This window comes from Lactuca saligna, chromosome 4, assembly GCF_052625555.1.
Source record: "Lactuca saligna cultivar CGN05327 chromosome 4, ASM5262555v1, whole genome shotgun sequence".
Classification (NCBI taxonomy): Eukaryota; Viridiplantae; Streptophyta; class Magnoliopsida; order Asterales; family Asteraceae; genus Lactuca; species Lactuca saligna.
In genome coordinates, this window is record NC_136420.1 from 21655343 (window position 1) to 21673512 (window position 18170).

The window sequence follows — 18170 nt, forward strand, 5'->3', positions numbered from 1 at the left end:
TGCCGCGCCACGATCTCCCTGATATAGATATCAGCCCATTTCTCGACCGATATGCTCTCCTGAATCGGAATAAAGTGAGCACTCTTGGTCAGTCGGTCCATGATGACCCAAATCGAATCCACTCCACGCGCGGTCCTGGGAAGCTTTGTAATAAAATCCATGGTGATATATTCCCATTTCCACAGTGGAATGTCCAACGGCTGCATCTTACCATGCCGTCTCTGATGTTCGGCCTTGGCCTTCCTGCAGGTCAAGCACCGCTCAACGTACCATGCCACATCCCGCTTCATGCAGGGCCACCAATAGTTCAGACGGAGATCCCTATACATCTTCGTCGCCCGGGGATGAATAGAGAATCGGGACTTGTGCGCCTCATCCATCAAAATCTGGTGGACGCCCCTGTGATACAGCACCCACACCCTATGGTGTAGTGTAAATAGACCCCGGCTATCATAATCAAAGGAGGACACCTGACTCACCACGCGCTCGCTCTTCCGATGCTCCTCCTTGATAGCCTCCTGTTGAGCCTCCCGAATTCGCTCAAATAGGGGGGTCACTACGGTCATCCTCATGCATACGTCCCTGATCGGTGCCGCCTTGCGGCTAAGCGCATCGGCCACCACGTTGGCCTTTCCCGGGTGGTAAAGGATCTCGCAATCATAATCCTTCACCACATCCAACCACCGACGCTGCCTCATGTTCAGATTCGGCTGGTCCATGAGATACCTCAGACTCTTGTGGTCTGTGTAGATGGTACAAAAAACCCCGTAGAGGTAATGTCGCCAAATCTTGAGGGCGAAGACCACGACCCCCAACTCCAAATCGTGTGTCGGGTAGTTCGCCTCGTGGGGCTTGAGCTGCCTCGAAGCGTACGCAATGACATGCCCCCTCTGCATCAGAACTGCGCCCAACCCTGAAATGGACGCATCACAATAAACCACAAAATCCTCTACGCCCTCAGGCAGGGCTAGGATCGGCGCCTCACACAATTTCTGTCTCAGCATCTCAAATGCAGCCTTCTGCTCGGGTCCCCACCGAAAGACCACGGCTTTCTTCGTCAGTCACGTCAGGGGTACGGATATCTTGGAGAAATCCTGGATAAATCTCCGATAGTAGCCCGCTAATCCCAAGAAACTCCGAATCTCTGATGGAGACTTCGGAACCTCCCATCTCATCACGGCCTCAACCTTGGCCGGATCGACCAGAATCCCGTTCTGGTTGACGAGGTGCCCAAGAAACTGCACCTCGCGCAGCCAGAACTCGCACTTGGAGAACTTGGCATACAAGCTCTCCCTCCTCAGGGTCTCCAACACCTCCCTCAGATGCTCCTCATGCTCCTCCTGGGTCTTGGAATAAACCAAGATGTCATCGATAAAGACTATCACAGACCGATCCAGCATCGGTCTTCAAACGCGGTTCATGAGATCCATGAACACGGCAGGAGCATTGGTGAGCCTAAACGACATCACCACAAACTCATAGTGGCCATAACGTGTCCGAAACGCGGTCTTCTGCGTATCGTCCTCCCTGACCCTCATCCGATGATAACCCGAACGCAAGTCAATCTTGGAGAATCAAGATGCTCCCTGAAGCTGGTCAAAGAGGTCATCAATCCTCGGGAGTGGGTAACGGTTCTTCACCGTCACCTTATTCAACTCTCGGTAATCTATACACATCCGATGCGACCCATCCTTCTTCTTCACAAATAGAATCGTGGCTCCCCAAGGCGAACTGCTCGGACGAATAAATCCCTTGTCCAACAGCTCATACAGCTGCGTAGACAACTCCTGCATATCGAGAGGAGGCAACCAATACGGTGCTTTGGCTATCGGAGCCGCACCGGGAATAAGGTCAATCCTGAACTCCACCTGTCGCTCCGGAGGTATCCCAGGTAGTTCCTCCGGGAAAACATCTGCAAAATCTCGAACCACCGGGACCTCGCTCACGGTCGCCTTATCCACCTCCCGGGTATCCATCACATATGCGACATATCCCGTGCATCCCTACTGAAGATAGCGCCTAGCCCTCGCTGCTGAACATACAGTGGGTCCACACTGCGGCCGTTCGCCATGAATCACTAACTCTCCCCCGCTTGGTGTCCTGACTCGCACTAGCTGCTGCGTGCAGTCTATCACCGCCCTATTAGGGATCAACCAATCCATGCCAATAATCACCTTGTTCCCACGCAATGGAATGGGAACCAAGTCTACCAGGTAACGCTCCTCAAACAGTCGCAGAACGCAATCTCGAAACACCATCGATGCTCGCACCGATCGATCGTCAGCAAATTCTACCTCTAACGGGCAATCTAACTCGCCTGAAGTCTCATGAAACCTCTTGCTAAGCGCAAGAGAAACGAACGATCGGGATGCACCCGAGTCGAACAATACCTGAACTGGGATGCCGTTCCCATGGAACGATCCTAATGCATATATATACATACGGAGCACATATCAATATCATAACATCATAAAACAAAAGATAGAAGGAAAGAATCATACCCGTCACCACATCGGGCGTGGCTCGTGCCTCCTCGGTAGTCAGCTGGAATGCTCGGCTCCTCATCACCGGAGCCTCTGCCTTGCCCTGACGGCCATCCGTGATCCGCAGGGTCGCTGGAGCTGGCGCCTTCACCGGCGCTGAAACTGTCAACAGGGGGCAATTGGCCTTCTTGTGGCACCTCTGGTTGCAGTGGAAACACAGCAACTCCGATGTCTGAATAACTGCTACAGGAGCAGTGCAATCCCTGCTGATGTGCCCAAACTTGCCGCACTTGTAGCAGCCTGACGATCCCATCCTGCACGCCCCCTCGTGCGGCCTGCCGCACTTCCTGCAGCGGCCCGATCCTGACTGGCCTTTCAGCCTCCCATTTTCTCCCTTGGGCTTCTTCCCCGAAGCCCCTCCTGCCTGCCCCTCCTCTAATTTCCGTTTCTGGATGTGCTCCAAATCTATCTCCCTCTCCCTTGCCCTGGCAATCATAGAGTCCAAGGTAGGGCAAGCCGAAAAGCTAACATGCTCCCGGATGTCAGCTCGAAGCATATCGTGATAGCGATTCCTCCTTATATCCTCATTACCAGCATACTGGGGCACCAACAAAGCCATCTCCCGGAACTTGGCGGTGATCTCCGCCACAGTCTCCGTTGTCTGTCTCATATCCAGAAACTCCCTGGCCAGCTGCTGAAGCTTGACAGCCGGCGCAAACTCTGCCCTAAACCTGGTCACAAAGTCCGACCAGGTCATAGCCTCAATAGCTGAGGCTCCCAATGAGTCACCCACTAACTCCCGCCAATCCCGGGCTCGGTCCCGTAAACACCTCGCTGCGTATCTCACCTTCGACCCCTCGGGGCAGAAGCTAGTCAACTATGCAGACTCCATGTCTGCAATCCATCGCCTGGAAGCAATGGGGTCCTTTACCCCATGGAAATCCGGCGCACCACTGCCCTGAAGTCCTTGAAGGACAGTGTGCGTGAATCCGACTGGCCAGATGCCAAATCGCTCCTGAATGCCCGCAGGCGATCCTCCATCAACTCCATGATCCCTTCCTTGATTGACCCGAAGATAATGGGAGTCGACTCAAGGATGCCCCTGGTGATCTCTGACGCGATGAACTCGCGTAGTCCCTCATCTATCGGCTCGGAACCTGATCCCGAACCTGACCCCTCTCCAGAACCGCCGTCCACCGGCCTCAATCGAAGTACCAGCATTCTGCAATACATCACAACAATCATTAGATATACTGGTGCTCCCTGAGGGATCATAGCTACTTACAAGTTCCCTGGTCTTATCTTGGCCTTCCTTGGTTCGGGTACGGATCCTCTGCTTTCAGTAGTACGGGCCCATACTACCTTCCACATCTATCCGTAACTTCTTCAAGGAATGCCTCGACTCCACCAGATCCCTTACACTAAGGCTAGTTACTACTATATTCATCCCAGGCTCGCCCTAGGGAAATCTCCGGCTCTACTCGATTCAATCCTCAGCTACTGCAGGCCTCCTTGTAATGCCAATTAGCCATCACCCGAACACCATCACATGCGACGAGACTCAAATAATCCTTCGAGTACCCAACTCATCCCTACAACGGTTGGACTCAAACAAGAGCTGCGCAGTAGGATCAAATACGGTACTCTAAGATTATTCAACTCTGATCACATGTGGTGTGACGTATTCGCCTAATGGCTAATTCCCATTATTCGGAGTCCCACGTAGCACGAAGCAAGCAGCATTCGGACAAGGGAAACGACTTCAAACAATTCCGCTCTCATAGAGAGGAACTGAACTAGCACACCGTGTTAGCTTATACTACCAGGCAAACCCTAACAGGCTACCCTACCGCTGTCTACACTATACAAGCATGCAATTCACATATAGGTGGAACACATAAGGCAGGCACATAAGGCATCATTCCTAGATCCTTAGTCCTATTCTAGCATGCTGTTCTACAAAAGCTGATAGACATAACATAAACTGGTATGGGTACTTTGGTGAGTACTTACTTGAGCTCGGCCAGTCGCGCACCTCACACACACTTTTGTTCTTTCTTAAACTCTTTTCTCATTGTTTGAAATCATTTTCTTAAAAAAATTCTTTAAATCCCTAGATTTGAGTTCAGACACCCCCGAAGGTGAGTCCGAATCCCTCAAACCAGGGCTCTGATACCAACTTGTAACAACCCAATTTTCACGTCCGAAAATTTCGTTTTAAAATATTACTTTAGAAAACACTAATAAATAAAAACATTGTTTGATCACACCATAACACAACGTAAACCATGTTTTTAAAAAGTCAAACCATACATCCCATCAAAATATCAGAGTACAAATCTCAGTGAATCTCTTAAATACGGAAACCAGAGTGTGTGCATGATGTGCCGCTACCGCGCCGGCTCCTTCCCCTTCGGTGAAGAGGTACCTGAAAACAAAACTGTAAAACCTAAGCACAAAGCTTAGTGAGTTCCCCCAACGTACCACATACCATACAAACACATAACATGCATACTGCCAGGCTATTCTGGGGTGCCTGACTACCCGGTACGGCCATTCTGGGGTGCCGACCTACCCATACGGCCATTCTGGGGTGCCGTCCTACCCATGTCAAGCCATTCTGGGGTGCTGACTACCCATGTCAAGCCATTCTGGGGTGCTGACTACCCATCGGTCCTAACAACTGATCCTCGGGGACTGGTCCCCTCCTGCTACCTCTATCGCATAACATAACAGGCCAACATACAAACATATCATCACATACTGTCAGACGTTTCTGGGGTGTCTGACTACCCTGCGGTCGTAACAACCGAACTCTACTACTATCGCATATAACGTATCATGATAGCATATAACATATCAGTGTTGGGTTTTGAGCAATCTAACACTTCCTAAGTGTGCATGCAACCCTAATAAACCTTGGATCTATGTTTGTCTAAATACATGCAAAATAATAATTTTCCAAGGTTTATAACCTATCTAACATGGCATGGGGAACATTTCAACATAAAAGAGTTAGAAGAGATTACATACCTTTTGGTGAGTTTGGTTCTAAGGAGTTTGAGGGCCAAGCACCAATAGTGTGAATGCCTCAAATGGAATCACAAACACCACAAACTCTTGGAAAACTTTGAGAGAGTATACACCTTGTATAAAATCGGCCACACACATGCACACACACACACACTAGTTCACTAGTTTTCTCTTAGGCTCCATTTCATGCTCCATAAGCATGCTTATATAGTGTGCATGGTTAGGGTGAAACCCTAATAACCCATGTATTTTCCTTTTCCAAGGATCCATGGGTTAAAAGCTCCATGGATCATCCATGGACTTCCACATAAGCCTAGCCCATTAACAAATGAGTATTAGCCCACACTATATAAAACAAATAGCCCATAATTTAATTAGTATTCCTTTTAATCTCTAAATTAATTCATAATTAATTTAAGACTAAAACTAATTAAATAACGTAACTTCATATTAATATATTATAACTCATAATATATTAATAAACATATGTGTATAACTCTCATAAAATTATCCATAATAGTTTGGATGAGATGCAACCCAAATGGACCATGTCGGTCGGGTCAAGTATATACCAAATAAGTTATGGACTTAGACACCTTATCCAAAAGACTCCCACTTGGATAAGTCTAATAACCATATTTGCCTATAACTTCAGGAACCAACCAACAATCGTAGCTCTCGAAAACTCCCTCGAACAATGAAGACACTGTCGAACTATGAAGCGCCATTTTAGATAAGTGATCACATAATCCTCTGTTCTCATGATATCAGCCGGACAAACACATGGAACTATGTCTTGCTTATTGTCTAGCAGTTGTTTCTCGATTTTCCGATTTGTTTGACGAAGAACTTTACTGAACACATCGGTTTAGTTCTGACCAGGCCTGGTACATGGGTCAACACAAAATCATCGAGGGGCCTAGATATCGCTTCTATTTCTAGAAGGAACAGATAAACTTCGACTGATATGCTTGTTCTACTACTTATTGAATTGTACACAAAGGCACGTTTTATAACATCAAGTTACTGATGTGTTTACGTGCAATCAATGCACAACCAACTCATAGGTAACAACTCATATCTCTAGGTTTAAAGATTTATATGATGTTATCGTCTCACGATCACTCGAGATAAATTCCATGAAGTGATACAAGTGAGCGTGGGTTTATACCAATACTCATAACTTATGAGTACTCATGAATGTTGCAGCAACCATTGCCATGTCTAAACACCTTTAAGGCATCTACAAACCCAATTCATGACAATCTTGATTCATACCTACTTCCGACGTATGATCGATTGTGGAGGTTTGAATAAATTAATTATTCTGGAAGTCAAAACATGGAAAACTGAAACAATAGTAAATAATTGACAATGATAGTAACACTTTACTCATAAATAAATCACAAATTTTATTCATCATCAAACGTCGATTACATTTTACAAGTTTCAGGAAAACTATCTAATCTGTAAAACTAATATCGTCCCTCAGCCCGATGCATCTCGCATGCTGAAAATGCTTAACCCTCGTCAGTCCCTTCGTAAGGGGATCTGCAGGATTCTCATCCGATGATATCCTCCTTGTCACAAGGAGTCCTTCTTCAATCTTGTGTCTTATGAAGTGATATTTTCTGTCAATGTGTCAGGATCTGCCATGATCTCTTGGTTCCTTGGCTAAGGTAACCGCACTATTGTTGTCACAGAAAATCTCTATAGGTTCCTTAATAGCTGGTACAACTCCAAGGTCTCCGATGAAGTTCTTTAGCCATATCGCCTCCTTCGCTGCTTCACTCGCTGCTATATACTCTGATTCACAAGTCGAATCAGCCACCGTCTCCTGCTTGGAACTCTTCCAAGAAATTGCTCCTCCATTTAAGGTAAAGATCCAGCCTGACTGAGAGCGGAAATTATCCCTATCAGTCTGAAAACCAGCATCACTATACCCTAATATTCTCAAGTCATCACTGCCACCAAGGGTAAGGATCCAATCCTTAGTCCTCCGCAGGTACTTGAGAATGTTCTTTACCGCGGTCCAATGAGCCTTGCCAGGGTTCCACTGATACCTGCTGACCATGCTCAAAGCAAATGCCACATCAGGACGGGTACAAGTCATAGCATACATGATCTAGCCAACTGCGGAAGCATATGATAACTGGCTCATCTCAGCTATCTCTGCCTCTGTACTCGGACTCTGAGTCTTACTCAGTTTGGTATTGCTTTGGATCGGTAAATCTCCTTTCTTGGAATTCTCCATGTTGAACCTTTTCAACACCTTATCCAAGTAGATACTCTGACTAAGTCCAATTAGTCTTCTACTCCTTTCTCTTAATATCCTTATCCCTAGGATATAGGTAGCCTCCCCTAGGTCCTTCATAGCAAAGCACTTCCCAAGCCAGGACTTAACCTCCTGCAAGGTTGGGATGTCATTTCCTATGAGTAGTATGTCATCCACATACAGTACCAAGAAGCTAACTATACTCCCACTAGCTCTGACATACACGCAAGACTCATCTTCGCTTCTCAAGAAGCCAAACTCTTTTACCTTCTCATCAAAACAAAGATTCCAGCTACGAGATGCTTGTTTTAATCCATAAATGGATTTCTCAAGCTTGCATACTCTATTAGGGTACTCTGCATTGACAAAACCCTCTGGCTGATTCATGTACACATCCTCAGCCAACTTTCCATTAAGGAAAGCGGTTTTGACATCCATTTGCCATATTTCATAATCATGAAATGCTGCAATGGCTAACATAACCCTAATAGACTTAATCTTTGCTACCGGCGAAAAGGTTTCATCATAATCAACACCTTGAGTTTGAGTAAAACCCTTCGCAACCAGTCGAGCCTTATAAGTATGCACTTTTCCTTCCATGTCTGTCTTCTTCTTGAAGATCCATTTGCACCCGACTGTTTTACGGCCTGGTACATTGTCAACCAAGTTCCAAACTTGATTGTCATACATGGACTGTATCTCGCTGTCTATAGCCTCCTTCCATTTAGCAGACTCCGGGCCTGCCATGGCTTCCTTAACACTGCTAGGTTCATCCAAATTTACTAGTGTACTATCACTAATAAACATATCACCTTCCGTAGTAATATGAAAACCATAATAAAACGAAGGTGTGTTCCTAACCCGTGTGGAACGCCTCGGAGGTACAGACTCATCAGCTGGATCAACAGGAGTTTCCTCCTCAGGTTGATTGCTAGTGTCTGAGGTTCCTTCACCAATTGATTCTTGAATTTCTTCAAGATCAATCTGCCTCCCACTGTCTCCTTGGCTTATAAATTCTTTCTCGCGAAAGATCCCTCTTCGTGCTACGAAAACCACATTCTCACTGGGTCTGTAGAAGAGGTAACCGAAGGATTTCTGTGGGTAGCCGATGAAAATACACCTTTCACTTCGGGGTTCAAGCTTATCATGAGTTTCGCGCCTCACGAAGACTTCGCAACCCCAAATTTTGATGTGGTCCAAATTGGGAACCTTCCCAGTCCACATCTCATGAGGTGTTTTGGTAACCTTCTTTGTAGGGACTAGATTAAGGATATGGGCGGTAGTCTCTAAGGCATACCCCCAAAAAGAGATTGGTAACGAAACTCGACTCATCATAGAGCGAACCATGTCCAACAAGGTTCGATTACGCCTCTCAGCTACACCATTCAGCTGTGGTGTCCTGGGAGGAGTTAATTGTGAGACAATCCCACACTCCTTAAGGTAGTCAAGGAACTCGGTACTAAGATACTCACCACCTTGATCGGATCGAAGCATCTTAATGTTCCTACCCAATTGATTTTCTACTTCCTGCTTGAATTCCTTAAACCTTTCAAAGGTTTCGGACTTATTTTTGATTAAGTAGACATACCCATATCTACTAAAATCATCAATAAAAGTCACATAATACCGATTAGCATCCCTTGTGGCAGTTTTGAATGGCCCACATACATCAGTATGTATTAGGTCCAACAAACCTTCACCCCTCTCACAAGTTCCAGTGAAGGGTGATTTTGTCATTTTTCCAAGTAGACAAGATTCACAACTATCATCTGATTTGAGGTCAAATGATTCCAAGACTCCACTCTTTTGGAGTTGGCCTATGCGTTTCTTGTTTACATGTCCAAGACGACAATGCCACAATGATGCTTTATCTAGGCTAGTAGAAGAATCAATATACAACACATTATTTCCTAAGTTGTCCACAATCGACACAGTTTCATACACACCATCACAAGGTAATGCTTTAAAATAAAACACATTATTAAAGAAAGCATTAATACCACCACATTCATTATCAAACGAAAAGGTAAAACCTTGTTTGTACAAAGCATGAAAAGAAATAATATTCCTCGCCATTTCAGACGAGTACACACATTTATTCAAATCTAATTTTAACCCATTATTAAGCAACAAAGTATAAACTCCAATCTTGGAAACAGGTGCAGCCTTCCTATTCCCCATGATTAAGTTTAACTTCTCGTGCTCCACATCCTCACTTCTTCTTAGGCCCTGCAAATCAGAGCATATGTGAATACCACATCCTGTATCAAGCACCCAAGAGTTAGAATATGTTGAGTAATTAGACAATATAGTGTAAATACCTGCATAGGTGGGTTTCACTTTCCCATCCTTTAGATCCTGCAAGTACTTAGGGCAGTTTCGCTTCCAGTGTGCCTTTTCATGGCAATAAAAGCATTCAGCATCCTTGGGAATGGCAGAAGGAGTGACAGAACCGTTCTTAGTCTTTGATGAGGAGCCTTCAAGAGACTTTCCCTTGGTACCCTTCGAAGGGTGCTTCCTCTTTTTCCCTTTGCCTTGCCCAATAGCTAAAACAGGGGTAGAAGTTGGAGTAGGAGTAGTAGAGGTAACAACCGCTTTACCCTTAAGACCGGTTTCAGCGGTCTTCAAGAGTCCTTGAAGCTTGCTGAGGGTAACTTCCTCCTTGTTCATATGATATGTCATTCGAAAATGATCATAACAAGAAGGCAAGGAGTGCAAAATGATGTCAATTGCCAACTCCTCGGGGATGTTAACATTCAGCTTCAGCAAACGGTCCACATACCTTTGCATCTTTTGCATGTGGCCCGTGACGGATTCACCATCCTTCATGCGGGTAGTTATTATGGAGGAGATTATTTCATACCGCTCCTGACGAGCACTCTGATGGTACCTTTCCATCAGGTCTTGGTGCATCTCAAAAGGGTAGAAATCTTCATACAACTTTTGGAGCTCGGCTGTCATCGTGGCCATCATGATACATGCCACCTTAGTAGCATCTCTCTCATGAGTCCTGAATTCAGCGATCTCCTCAGGAGTAGCAGTAGACTCATCAAGTTCTTTTAACTCCTTATCGAGGACATATTCCTTGTCCTCGTAACGAGTAACCATCCTAATGTTCCTAATCCAATCCATGAAGTTGGAACCATCAGAGATGACCCTCCCACAAAGATTCATGAGAGAGAAAGAACCAGTTGGGTTAGAGCCTGAAGCATTAGTGTTGGAAGACATCTGAAAGAAGAAAGTAAGTTTAGATTAGATATTTAGGATCCTTAATAAGACACCCAAATGTAATATTAAGGCTAGGATCCAATCACAATATATTACACTTAGAAGAGGGATGTCGTAATCTAAGTAATAATATACTTGAAAGGTAGGTGAATGACGATTCACCAATTTCCACCATGAAAACGAAATGATTTATTAGGTTTAATTGGATTTGAAATTCCTAGATTCTTTTGAGATTCATTGAACTTTTCAATGGCATGTTTCAATCTCGATTGTGCCCTTCAAGTTTTATGACTGGGATGCCGAGGATCACAAAACAAGGTGTGAATAACCATGCTAATTCACTTGGTACTCTTAATATTATCACCTAATCAATGTGCCGGTTAACCACACACGCTCCATTGATCTATGAAAAACATTAAGTCACCCTTTGTGATCCTTACTAGTCCTAGTTAGTGTGCCGGTTAACCACACACGCTCCACCAACGACTTGGTAAGGTACAAAGTGTGAATTCCATGGACTAGCACCATGTTCACATTTTTCCTAAAATAACTAAGATTGGGAATTAAAAGAGTTTAGTTACTTTATAATATTCATTATACTTTTAATGAGGATTTAAAGTCATTGTTCTACCCGTTCAGCTAACGACCCTCCACCGATCAAGCAAGCGGTGGGTGAGAGTATACACCCATTAAGTCGCCATTTTATAGGCAACAACCTTATACCCACCTTATAGACCGGCTTCGTGAATGAGGCCTACTAACGGTAAAACGACTTATTCTTATACATATATATATATAATAATTAACCATTAATGTTATAAATAGTATAAGGGTTGAATTTTAACTATTAAAACTCTAAGGTTTGGAATTAAAATTTATTAAAGTGTGTGAAACTTTACAAATTCCAAAACTTGAGGGCAAGTTTTGTAACTTTGCAAAACTCTTCATTTCATAACTTATGAATTAAAGGTTCATAAAAATGAAGACTCTTCATTTTCATGTAACTTATGTGTTTTAAGTGTGTGTTAAATGAAAGTGACCTTTGGTAATCCATAACTTGAGGAAAAATTATGGACCCCATTAAAACACATAAATGATAAAGAATTAATCCTAAACAATTCAGCAAATAATTCCTATCATTTTCTAAATTCATAAGAACATGAACATGATCATCAAAAATTCAAGAATTATATGAACACATAAAATCATGGAATTTTGATATATGCTATTGCAAATGGATTAGAACAACCATTACACCAACTAAAATAAGTTTTATAACACCAAAACAGTTTAGGGTAATGTTTCTAGTCCATTTCCAGCAGCAAAAGTCGAGAATCTGCACTCTTTCGATCCTACTCGTCGAGTGCATGAACTTACTCGCCGAGTAGGTTAAAGTTTGCCTTGGACTCGTCGAGTCACCCCAATGGAGTCGGCGAGTCCACCATGCTGACAGCAACGATTTCGACTTTTTTCACTATTTTGCATCAAGTATCAAACAAGCAAGCCTAGGCTCTGATACCACTGTTGGGTTTTGAGCAATCTAACACTTCCTAAGTGTGCATGCAACCCTAATAAACCTTGGATCTATGTTTGTCTAAATACATTCAAAATAATAATTTTCCAAGGTTTATAACCTATCTAACATGGCATGGGGAACATTTCAACATAAAAGAGTTAGAAGAGATTACATACCTTTTGGTGAGTTTGGTTCTAAGGAGTTTAAGGGCCAAGTACCAATAGTGTGAATGCCTCAAATGGAATCACAAACACCACAAACTCTTGGAAAACTTTGAGAGAGTATACACCTTGTATAAAATCGGCCACACACATGCACACACACACACTAGTTCACTAGTTTTCTCTTAGGCTCCATTTCATGCTCCATAAGCATGCTTATATAGTGTGCATGGTTAGGGTGAAACCCTAATAACCCATGTCTTTTCCTTTTCCAAGGATCCATGTGTTAAAAGCTCCATGGATCATCCATGGACTTCCACATAAGCCTAGCCCATTAACAAATGAGTATTAGCCCACACTATATAAAACAAATAGCCCATAATTTAATTAGTATTCCTTTAATCTCTAAATTAATTCATAATTAATTTAAGACTAAAACTAATTAAATAACGTAACTTCATATTAATATATTATAACTCATAATATATTAATAAACATATGTGTATAACTCTCATAAAATTATCCATAATAGTTTGGATGAGATGCAACCCAAATGGACCATGCCGGTCGGGTCAAGTATATACCAAATAAGTTATGGACTTAGACACCTTATCCAACAATCAGGTAGTAGCAAACCTAGATGATATCACAAAGACAATCATCTATCATACGTCTCCTACTGGTGGGCCGGCATTGTGGCCTTAGACCCACCACTACTGGAAGGTAACTCACCTCAAAGTAGCTGATGAACTGATCGGGAACTAACTGACTGCTGCTGCTCCGGAAATCCTCCGGCTGCAATTCCCACAACATACTCAATCAAACACTGCTAACTGTCCTTTGGGTAAAATGACCATTTTACCCCTGGTCTAGCTCTAAGTCAAAGTCAGAGTCAACTTTCAGTTGACCCGACTCGCCGAGTTAGCTCTCCAACTCGTCGAGTCCCTATCAGTCGATTGTCCTGAGTCCCTGTTTCTACTCGTCGAGTTAGGCTATGACTCGACGAGTTCATCTTCTAAACTGACATTCAACCCCTTCATCCTACTCGCCGAGTTGTATGAACAACTCGTCGAGTTCATCTTCATCCGAAGAACACTTATGCTAAGACTCGCGGAGTTGTATGAACAACTCGCCGAGTCTGTTCTTGATCAATGAAGATTGCCTTGGACTCGACGAGCCAGAGCATTGAATCGCCGAGTCCTATCATGGGTGAGTTCAGCTTCCAACTCACCGAGTCACCCCCTGTGACTCACGGCTCAACTCGATACATCATAAAGGGACCAATTCGGTGACTCGCGAGCAGACTCGCCGAGTCACATAAACGACTCGCCGAGTCGTCACCATGCATCCATCAAATACACCGATTTGCTCGATTCCAGTCCATGCCATTCACAGATCTGGGCTTCTAGGACACAAATCACACGTATAGTTTCCAACTTTACATGTAGATATTCACCAATATGGATTTTAGGGCTCAAAGTGCACCAAAAGAGGTAGATCTAGGGCTTTCATGCAATATGACCCCATAAAGGCATTAGATCCAAGCTCCAGGGACTAAATCATGCCTAGATCTAAAGGCTAACAACTTATTACAACCCACAAAGCACAAATAAGCTTGGGGAAAAGCTCAAGAAGGACTTCTATGAAGCTAAAAGAGACTACACGCTTGAAAACAGAGGGAAAACGAGTTATACCTCAAGGAAAATGTTGAGATGACACAAAGATGCCTGGCCTCCTTCTCCTCTTCTTGATCTACTCTTCTTTCTCCTCAAAATCTTCAAGAACACACCAAAACACTTCAATCTCTCAAGGAAATAAGGGTATAAACGATGTTGGGAGCTCTGGGGGTGAATGGGGGAGAGTTTGGGGTGGAAATGAGGGTTTAAATAGGGTGCAAACCCTTGAAATTTAGGGTTTCATTCAGCAGCGGTGACTCGCCGAGTCCAGGATATGGACTCGCCGAGTCGCCAACTTAAACGTGTCCTGAGTCTCGTCCCTACTCGGCGAGTCGGACCTATGACTCGCCGAGTCCAAGGCTAAAATGGGAAATACTTAAATAAGATTTACATACCGGGAACCAGGTGCTACAAACTCATATGTTAACCTAAGGCTGTACTAGGTCTATTTCACCCCGAGTCTATTTCACCGTTGAGTCTATCTCAACTCATATGTCAACACAAGGTTGTATTGGGTTTATTTCATCCCCGGGTCTATTTTACCCCACATACATATAGTAAACATGCACACGGGCATACAACATATACATCAGGAGTAATAAAGACTACAAGCACACATATAATCCTGAGTGTCCTACAGTATAGTGAGCAAACTCACCTCAGTCAGCTGATAATCCAAAAGATGATCGGGCTACTCGACCGGAGAATCCCTACGCTACCCAATCAAATAAAATCATAGTCAATAATTGGGTTACAAACCATAATCGAGAATTAATTCACTAATCCCGGCTCTTAGGGTAAATAGACTATTTTACCCTTCCCCTAAATTGGTCCAATTAACTGATGCCCAAACTCCATGACACTTACAGCCCAATGATGACCCATATCCACAAAACACTTATAGCCCAATGTAGGCCCAATTTCTTAAAGGAACAAGGCCTAACAATGGCCCAGCGCAACAATACTTATGGACCAACAGAAGCCCAAAATTTAGGGTCCAAAAAGATGGCCCAAAATCAAGAAAGCCCATGCCACTACAAATAAATTTACATTTAGTGGCCACACTTTTAGTCACATATTATTTGTTATGCCACTATATCATATTTTTAGTGGCACAAGTTCCTTTTTCCCTTTATCTATCTATTTTTAGTGACGCATTATCCTTTGTGACACTATATCTATCTTTATTGTCATTTTGGCACCCCTAGAAAGCAAATAAGTGCAGTGTTCTTTTTCATTTTCAACTTTCAATTACCTCTGATCTCCAAATTTTAGACCTAGGTTCTGCCCACCCCAAAATTCATACCCTCGTCTCCACCAAAACCCTAAACCAATGAATGCAAGGAAGAACATCGATTTTGAGTTCTTAGACCTTACTTCACACCACACCTCCGTCTTCATTTTAACCCTAGATGTAACATTTGATTTTGATTATTAGAGCATCGACAAGAACTATAGCAAAAGAATAAGCAGTAATACGTAAATTTTCTTATCCCTCCTTCCCGTGCTGCTCTTTTCACCTTGGGATCGTCATTTCTTCTGATCATTTTTCATTTACTGAAAAGATTCATAGGTATGAGTTGGTGATTCATTGTTAATTATAAATATATACAAAAGGTAACTCACATTTTGTGAGTAGAATTACTATAGCTATTAGTATAAGTTTTGATGCACATTATAAAATCACCTTTCTAGCCGAATGTTTCATCTATATTCCATCATCTTCTTCCTGAAACTTCCACATTAGGCTGCCTAGAGTGGTCACGAGTGATTTAAGTGTAGAGAAGATGCCATGTCATTATTTATCCATTCCTCAACCAATCCACTTGGTTGTGGAAATGGTATTCACTAGTGGTTAGGGTGTGAAAAGGCAAAAAGAAAGAGAAAAAATGTGAAGGGAAGAAAATCTAGCCAATAACATCATCCGTCTTCTTCTGTCTTCATAAAGACACCACATACAAACCACCGGAACTTGGGGTGGTGTTCACGCATCCTTGGTCTCTCCACCTTAGTTTTTCATGTGTGAAGAGGGATCCACTCCCGATAGCCTAAGCAGTTTTCAACAAAATGGAGGGTTTTAACGTTTAATAGAGGTCCCTTACACCACTCTCTACTCATGAAATGGACGCCAACATAGGTACGTGTCATTAATTTCTGTTGTTTTCTTGGGCCTTCCGATTTATGTGTTAGGGTTTTTTGTTCACATGATTTCTTTTTTCGATTTTCGTCGACTTCTTATTCTTGGGGCTTCCGATTTTGGTTGTCTATAGTTTTGGTCAGGTTTGGGTCTTCCGACTTTTGCTGTCTACAAAATTTCTCAAGTTTGGGTGACGAATACAAAACCCCAACATAGCCTCTGGCATGCATCTCTAAATCTTTCTCTATTAGTGTCAATGCTTAAACTTTTAAGTCATATGTTCTTTACAAATAAGTTCCGACAAAAAGTGAGGTGGGTTGTAAAATTCACAATATCACTTTACTAATATTGAAGCTTTTTATTGGACTGAAAGTCATTCACGACTTCATAATAAAGAATATGTAGACTATTGAAAAATTAACATCTTGATTGAAAAGTTAATATTGCAAATGGGTTTGGAGATCAAAACATGTTAACTACAAAATGCATAAACTCTCATTCACAGTATTCCAATCATTATTTATAAGAAAAGTTAATTAAAAAGGAAATTTATTTAACCGAATAAAAAAAGACTTGATCAGAGATTTTAAAGTTAGTGCAGTGGATAAAATCATGTTTTAGACGAATAATGAATGAAAAACTCAAAACCATATATATGAATACGACCTTTTCATTACTCTTGAAGACAAAGATTGGAGTTTTTTTCATAACGCATTGTTATAACCTATTTCTTCAATATATATATATATATATATATATATATATATATATATATATATATATAATGGAAATATTCTAGCTAGTGTTGAAAATACCTTTAGTATTTGACAAACTGAACCTTATATGTTAAAGGGTGTGTTTTGTATAATTGTTGCTATTTGTGGGTAGATTGTATAAATTGTATACAGGTAATATGATTCGGGTCAATGCGCGGATCTTGGATGCTTTATGGGTTGATCAAGTATCCGAAGTATTTAAGAGATGAAGCTTGATCAGTTTGTATCTATCTATAAGATCTAGATTTTTTCATGTCTTTTCTCTCTCGGTATCTGTTAGGGTTTTCTCTCATAGATGTTCATAACTTTGTTAGATCTTGTTCTTAGTTTTTCATCCGAGTGTGAGTGTTATTGTAGTAAGGTTCTGATGTAAGTTGATGTATAATCGAACTGGTTTATATTAAATAAACTATTCAAGTTGGGAAGTTCTTGTGTTTGTGTTTTTAACATGGTATCAAAGCTTTCAGGCTCCGATTGTTGTTGCAGACGCTCGATTGTGGTTTTCATCATCAGATCGTCAATCTAAGAACGCTATTTTTCTGATTCCTCCTTGTGAAGATCATTTCTGTTCCTTTATAGATCTTTCTTTTGTATGTTTTGTTGTTCAAGATCCTGGTACTGCGAGAATGTTTTGATTCTTGCAGGTAACAAGTAAAGGTGAAACAAACGCTTGTGATATTAGCGCTTCGCTTCTGTTGATCTTCAAAGTTATCATATCGATTAATCTCTACTCCGAAATAACTCTCTACGGGTCGGATTTGATCACCGATAAACCCTAGTAGAGAACGGACTTAGAGAGTCGATTCTTCTTAGTCGCTTCCAACTCACTGTGAGGACTATCTTGTTCCTTTTTCTCTATTGATTGGTAATATTGTTCTGGTTGGG